The sequence below is a fragment of the Eupeodes corollae genome, chromosome 1 (assembly GCF_945859685.1).
Source record: "Eupeodes corollae chromosome 1, idEupCoro1.1, whole genome shotgun sequence".
Taxonomy (NCBI): Eukaryota; Metazoa; Arthropoda; class Insecta; order Diptera; family Syrphidae; genus Eupeodes; species Eupeodes corollae.
In genome coordinates this window covers 18,087,009-18,094,850 of record NC_079147.1, presented here as the reverse complement: position 1 = coordinate 18,094,850, position 7,842 = coordinate 18,087,009, and the positions used below count along the sequence as shown (strand labels likewise).

The following is a 7,842-nucleotide window of genomic DNA, read 5'->3' as shown; positions in this document are numbered from 1 at the left end:
CCGTAGATCACACCAAGAACTTTTCTCTCGAACCGACCCAAGGCGCTTTCATCATCTATTGTCATATTCCATGCTTCTGCAGCGTATAGCAGACCGGTGATGATACGGGTCTTACATCCCTCGAGAGAGGACTTTACCGCTCAATTGTTTTCTTAGCCCAAAGAAACAGCGGTTAGCAAGAGATATTCTGCGTTTGATCTCAGCGCTGGTGTTGTTTTCTGCGTTTACAGCGGAGCCTAGGTAGACGAAGTCCTTGGCTACCTCAAAGTTACGTCTGTCGATGGTGACGTTTTGATCAAGATGTCAGTGTTGTATGTCCTTTCTTGACGACAGCATGTTCTTTGTTTTGCCCTCATTAACCGTTAAACCCATTTTTGGCGCCTCTGCCTCAATACTCATAAAAGTCTCTTTGACATCACGCTGAGTTCTTCCGATTATGTCAATGTCATCAGCATATGCCAGTAATTGGACGGACTTTTGAAAGTTAGTGCTTCTAGTGTTGACGTGTGAGCTCTGTACTATTCTTTCAAGCATGATGTTAAAAAATCACATGACAGGGCATCACCTTGTCTAAAACCTTTTTTGACATCGAAAGGTTCTGTTAAGTTGTTTGCAACCTTTATGGAGCAGCGTAAATTCTGCACAAACGGACGAGTTTGGCATTGATGCCAAAACTAGACATGGCTCGTCCCTGTAGATACTGTCATATGCGGCCTTGAAATCGATGAAAAGATGGTGGGTGTCGATTTTGTGTACTTGGGTTTTTTCCAGGATCTGCCGTAATGTGAATATTTGATCAACTGTGGACTTTACTGGTCTAAAACCACACTGATAAGGACCTATCAGGTTGTTGACGATGGGCTTTAGACGTTCACATATTACGGCAGAGAAGATTTTCTAGGCGATGTTAAGTAGACTGACGCCTCTATAGTTGGTGCAGTTAAGAGGGTCTCCTTTTTTCAGGATCGGGCAAACAATATTGAGGTTCCATTCATCGGGCATGTTTTCTTCCGACCATATCTTAAAGATAAGTTGGTGCATGCTCCTAACCAACTTATCTCCAGCTGCTTGAAAGAGCTCGGCATTCAAGCCATCCGCTCCAGCGGCTTTATTAGACTTCAGCTTAGATAAGGTAATCTTTACTTCGTCTAAGTCAGGAGGACTCATCATCCTGGCTGACAGCGGAATTCAGTTCGTCGTTGCCGTTACATTTACTGCGGTTCCACTTTTGTCTTTGCAGCCTTCGGTTCTAGGTTTATGTACCTGTGAATTTCGTTTCACCTGTTCATAAAATTTTCGAACTTCATTCCTGCTTTTAAACCTCTCAACATCTTCGACCACACGCTTCTCATGCCCTCTCTTTTTCCTTCTGAGAAGTCGGCGTTCCTCTCGCCTCTTCTGCTCCTAGAGCTCATGAGCAGCTCTCGTCCTTTTATGCAGCGCCGCTTTGCGTGCCTGTAGTTTGGCTGAATTTGCCTGTCGACATTCCTCATCGAACCAGGGGTTCCTTGTTGGTGGCTGTTTGAAGCCCAGCTCATCAAAGACGGCTTCTCTGATTGCATCTTGCAATGTTGACACTTTTTTCAATACATTGTGTTGGCGGCAGAGCACTGCGAGAGAGCTTACTTGTAACTCGGTCAGAGTAGGTTTTAGCGATCTCTTGCGATTGTAGCCGTTCGACATTGTACCTTCTCCCAGCATCTCCCTGTTTTGCCTTGGGTCTGGAAATCCGAAGTGCTACCTTGGCTACAACGAGGTAGTGGTCCGAGTCCATGTTAGCTCCTCAGAAAGTTCGGACATCCATGATGCTGGAAGTTCTAGACGTCTGTCGTCGATCGCAATATGGTCAATCTGGTTGACGGTAGATTGATCTAGAGAAGTCCAAGTTCCTTTGTGGATGTTGAGGTGTGGAAAACGCGTACTGGCTACCATGACGTTTCGCCCCGCAGCAAAATCTATGAGCATGAATCCGCTGTCGGAAGTGTTGTCGTGCAGGCTGTTCTTCCCGATTATTCCACCAAAGATGTCTTCCCTTCCTCGCCCAGGACAATATTAATATCGTAGCTATGTTTTGTCTAGGAGCTCGAAGAACATATCTTTAGTTTTGTCGTCTTTCTATTCTGTGTGGACGTGCGCGCATATCAGCCTTATATTGCCGAATTTAGCCTTGATGCTTATGGTCATGAGGCGCTCATTGATGTACCTATAGCTCAAGACTTCTTGCCTAAGTCTGTCTCCAATGACGAAGCCGCATCCAAATAAGCGCTGTTGGTTTTCGTGGTAGCAGTCACCATAGTAAATGTCGCAGTTCTTCATCCTCCTTTTGTCCGGCTCATCCCATCGTATTTAATGGATGGTGGGACCTAACATTCCACGTTCATATCCGAAGTTCGTTGTACTTAATTCGTTTGCGCTGGTTGTCAACAGTAAATCCATCCGCTTTTACGTGGCAGGAAGTCACCCCGACGGAACAACCCCCAACCTGGAGGTCCAGATCCTAAGTATAACTCCAAGGATGGGGAGCCGGATAAACCGCTCCTTGCAGTCCTGGGCTTCGAATATGTCGAAGAAGCCCTATAAGGTGTTCACTAAGTAGTTCAACCTTACTGGAACTGTAGACGCCGCCGTTAATTCCATCTCCGGAATTCCTCCGCTGCCGTCTGTATAAGGAGAGGTGTCTTAGTGGACAACCTCTGATTTCTTTATGATATGATGCTTTATCAGCTTTGCAATTTTCTGGAATGTCTCTATGATCCGGCACCTAAATAAGGTCAATAATGAACTACTCCACCCAGGCCCGGTTTAAGGAAAATGGGTGAAATTGACGCATCGAAAATTCAAGAAGCTATCCTCAAGTGCTCCAACCACCGATAAGGTTAAGAATTTTTAATACCCGGGGCTAATTATTCATCAGGCGCTCTTTTTAACTTTTTTGAAAAATTAAAAGTGTTCATTTTGCAATCGCAAATAAAATATCGTAAGCCCAAAAGCGTTAAACCCCCATAACCCAATTTGTAATTATTCCAAAAATCATGAACTCAGAACCGTCAGACCATTTCTTTTTGATTATTCGAAACTCAACTTTACATACGTTCTGTCGAAAAATACGATTCAATACTTCTGCGGCAAAATTTATTTCGCCATTTTTCGTTTGTTAAACTCAAAACGGACTCGTGGAAATTAACAATTTTAAATTTTACCACACTAGTATCGAAATGTACTTTAAGGCTTAATTCGCACATCTCTCTTAATCAAGAATTATTAAAGTACTCGAGATAATTACTAATTATTCCAGCATATTTCCACACTTCGCAAAAAAAAAAATACGAGGCATATAATTAATTTTTTTTTTAATCAGGAAACCCTTTTGCCTTGTTAGGCTCTATGGATTTAATATTTTTTGAGTTTAAAGTTTTGGGTTAATAGCGACTTATGCTATGTGGATTTGACTTTTTGGAGATACTATCGATTTGAGTTATGTGGGTTTAAAGCTTATGGGATTAATTGTGAGTTGGGCTATATGGGTTTAACGTTTTTGGGCTATATAGCTTTCGAGTTTGGATTTTGTGGGGTCAACTAATTTTGGCTTTTATTTTTGGGGTTTATTAGATTGTACAGTTTCAATATCACGGTTTTACGGTTTGAATTTCTAAATGGGATGAGGCCCTCGTTTCCTCGGGGCCCGGGGTTGCAGTCCCCCCTATTAATCCGGGTCTGACTCCGCCACCTTCACAAGCGATGATCGATATTTTCGGGCTTTTAGTGAGCTTACTTCAATGTCCTTATGGCAGCTTGACTATCTGATAAAATGCGTGTATCGGTAGTTCATATTTTCTATTCTCTATGACTTATGCTCCCAGTTAGACACTTGGAAAATTTGGAAGATGTTATGTAGTGGACGTTACTAGGTAAAGATTTGAATGAGTTCAAAATAATAAAATTCCCAATATTATTACTGATCCACTGTAAAAAGGCTTTGAGTCGAATGGCTGTATCAGCGGTCGATTGTTTGTTGAAAATATCAAGCGGTATAAGATTGAACAAAATATTGATTGCAGCGGATGTGACATTTGACATTTTAAAACTTTTTTTACGGTAGACCCTCAGTACTCAGGGTAAAGTGTAACATTTTGGAATCAGCACATATTGATGTCAAAAGTGACATTTAAATCTTTTTGTCGGAAGTAGAAATGAAAAAAAAAATCAGTATTAAACACTTACAGGCAGAAACTGACAGCGTCGATAGACAAGTTCAGATATGTTAAGGTAGGCTTAGAAATCGACAATGTAGTTTATCTGAAGAATTTTATAATTAAGTTATTAGGAGTGAAATTCTTAAAATACTGTTTGTAAAATGTCTTATGCCTTGAGAGCATCATACTTTTGTGTCCAATAAAAACGCACGATGCAAACTTTGACAATTATCTTAATTTTCTTGTCTCAATCTTTCACAAATTTAGCCATATACATAGATGGGAATTAAAGTTTTCTTAGGTTTTATATTTTTTTTGTGATTAGACAGCGTGTGCTATTGACTTCTTTAAATATTTTATAAAACTAATTCCATCTTATATATGGTAATTTATGTATTGTTTTTAAGTTGGTACCGCTGGATTTGACAACTGTTAATATCAGCTTTCATTTGGAGAGGTTTAATGATTGACATTCATTATATTTTTTTTTTTTAATGGACAAACATCAATGCATATAAAATACGTTTTGGAGGATTGACCATGTCAACTAACTGCAATCTACAACAGTTCCGAAACTTCTTCTTCTTAGTGGGCGGATACCGACACTTGCCAGACACGGATGGTGTTGTCTGAGTAACCAGCGAACAAGGTTTGTCCGTCTGTGGACCAGGCCAGAGACAAGCACTGTGGTGGATCGGCCTTGGCTGATGGGAAGACAACCTCTGGGCGGAGTTCCTCGACTGTCTTCTTGCATGCCAAATCCCAGATCTTGATGGATGGACCGTAGGCGACGCACAACCAGTAACGGTTGGGTGAGAAGCACAGGGCATTAATGATGTCGTTGTGCTCCAAGGTGTACAAGTTTTTGCCGTCATTGAGATCCCACAAGAGAGCCTTGGCGTCCTTACCTCCGGATGTGCAGAGGGAACCGTCGGGAGAGACGGTATCGGTGTTCAAGTAGCCGCTGTGTCTGTGGTGGTTGTTCTTCAACTTGCAGTTTGCCAACTTCCAGACCTTGACGGTACGATCCCAACCGCACGACACGATGATTGGGTTGGAGTGGTTTGGCGAGAAACGCACGCACGACACCCAGTCGCTATGTCCATCTTTCTGGATAGTGTACTTGCACTCGGCCAAGGTGTTCCACAATTTGATGGGCTTGTCTCGGGATCCTGAGACAATTTGACGGTTGTCAGCGGAGAAGGCAACTGACAAAACATCCTTGGTGCGGTCTTCGAAACGACGAGTGGTCTTTCCGGCGGCCAAATCCCAGAGACGAAGAGTCTTCTCCTATGAACCGGAAAGGGCATAGTTTCCGTCGGATGACAAGAAAACGTCACTGATGAAGTAAGAGTGTCCGTAAAGACGCTTCTGGGGGTAACCGTAGTTGTTGTCTTCATCGCGGGTCAATTTCCACACAATCAAGGTCTTGTCGCGAGAAGCAGAAATGATGTTGTCGGGATCCTTTGGGTTGGTTGCGATTTGTGTAGGCCAGCCATTTTGTCCAAAAAGAGTTCCTCGTAATTGTAATGTCTCAGACATAATTTATTGAATTTACTTTTGAGTCAACTCAAGGAAAAAGTTTGACGAAAAAAAATAAAAAAAGTAATGAAGGGTGGTTAAAATTTAAGGCCGAATGTTTAATGTGAACCACACGTTAACATCACCAATTGATTTTTTCGGTCAATTTAATCTTCCAAATGTGCTTACAATCTTAAAAATCGTGCACAAATTTAAGCAAACAGGGTCTGTAAAAACACCAGTGTATGCTCGTTCAGCTCGCACTGCAGAAAATATTGCTGCTGTTCGCTATAGTTTTTCTTAAGAGCCGTCCACTGTAACTCGTCGTCGTGCCAAACAATTACATTTCTCGCTCTTACCCTTGCATTTACATGGTGCAATCGATTCAAGAACTAAAGTCTCTTGACCATTTCAAGCATCGTCAATGGTCAGAACTGTGGCAAGAAATGTCAACAGTGGATTTTAGAAGAAAAATAGAAGTGACTGTTTGTTTGGTGCGGCTTATGATCTTACGGCATTATCGGCCCGTATTTCTATAAAACTGGTCAGACAGTTATTGGTGTTCGTTATCGTGAGATGAAAACGAACTTTTTGTGGCCCGAATTAGAAGACATGGATGTGGACTATATGTGGTTTTAACAGAACGGTGCCCTTTGCCACGCAGCCAAAGAAACAATGGCTCTTTTGCGCGACAAAATCAATGGACGTAGTATCTCACGTTGTGACGATTTTAATTTGCCCCCAATATCATGTGATTTGACTCCGTTGCAGTGCCGGATTAGCCTCAAGGCAAACTAGGCAGCTGCCTAGGGGCCCCGCTTGAGCTAGGGGCCCCTCGCTCTGACTACGAACAAAAAATTTTTTTGGAGATGCACCTTCAATAAAAAACAGCATTACATTTTTTATACTTGCCATAAATATAAGAAAAAAGAACAACAAAAAAAGAAACGGTGTATACGTGTTTATAATGAATTATGACTCCCATGCCCCATTCCATCCTAATGGGCCCAACCCAGCGATTTTCGGATTTTCGACAGTCAGCTCAAATTTTTTTCACATTTTAATATCTAATAAAAGTTAGTAGGAAGTACAACTAAAATTAACTTTCGAACAGATTCGAAAGTAGCACAAAGTAACATAGCAGGGCCCCAGAAAAAAACAATATTTTAAAATGTTACAAATACAAACGCATTAGCACAGGGTCGAAGTGCAGTTGGATAATACATTTTGGGAGACGAACCAAAATGAAATGAAAATAAGAATGGATATTATGTACATAATTTACACCCCTATTCTGGCAAACCTCACAAGTCACAAAAACCTCACAAGGTGATCATAACTTGATTTTGTGAGGATTTATTTCTCACAAACTTCTTACTAAGAAAAACTTGTGAGTTGTGACCTCCTTCAGAGCAGATCACAAATTCGAAAGTTTTTGTGACGCCAAAACCTCACAAACTCAAATTCAGCTCACCTTGTGAGGTCGTCATAACTTGTGAGTTTTGCCAGAATAGGGCTGTTAGATTAAGCAATTTTTTTAACTCTTCTATTGTGTTCAAATAGATAAACCAACTACTGTAGTTATTTTAAGTTTTATTTTGTTTTAAATACATTATTTACATACATACATAACCGTAAGTATACTTATACCTTATGAATGCAAGATAATTTCTAATAACTTGTAGTTAATCGAAATTGTCTGAGAACCATGAAGTTGTTATACATATATGCTTTGTTGAGATATCACTGCATATATTTACTACAGTTATTAATTTATATATCAACTGCAGACTGTTGTCTAAGATGTTTCAAATGTTTTAGTTAAGATTTATAAAATGACAGATTATAGCTGATTATTCCTCAGGAGGTTACCTACACCTTCTAACCTAGCTCAAAAAGAGCTTATAATATCGAAAAACCATCGGAAAAGGGCCCAAGAATTACTCTGCCTAGGGGCCCATGACATGGTTAATCCGGCTCTGCTCCGTTGGAGTTCTTTCAATCATCGATAAGCCAGCAGCAATTCAAAAGAGGAAGAGATAATTCGGCTAATTATTGGCAAGAACCTCAATTATGCATCAGCGTCATCGGAAATTTTGAAAAATTACAAATACTTCCTGAATAACTT

The 7,842-nt window shown here is 40.8% G+C and overlaps 1 pseudogene; it reads right to left on the bottom strand.

Moving 5' to 3' along the window:
• Positions 1–4,720: 4,720 nt before the first annotated feature.
• On the bottom strand, positions 4,721–5,750 carry LOC129942696 (guanine nucleotide-binding protein subunit beta-like protein; annotated as a pseudogene).
• Between the last annotated feature and the right edge of the window lie 2,092 nt (positions 5,751–7,842).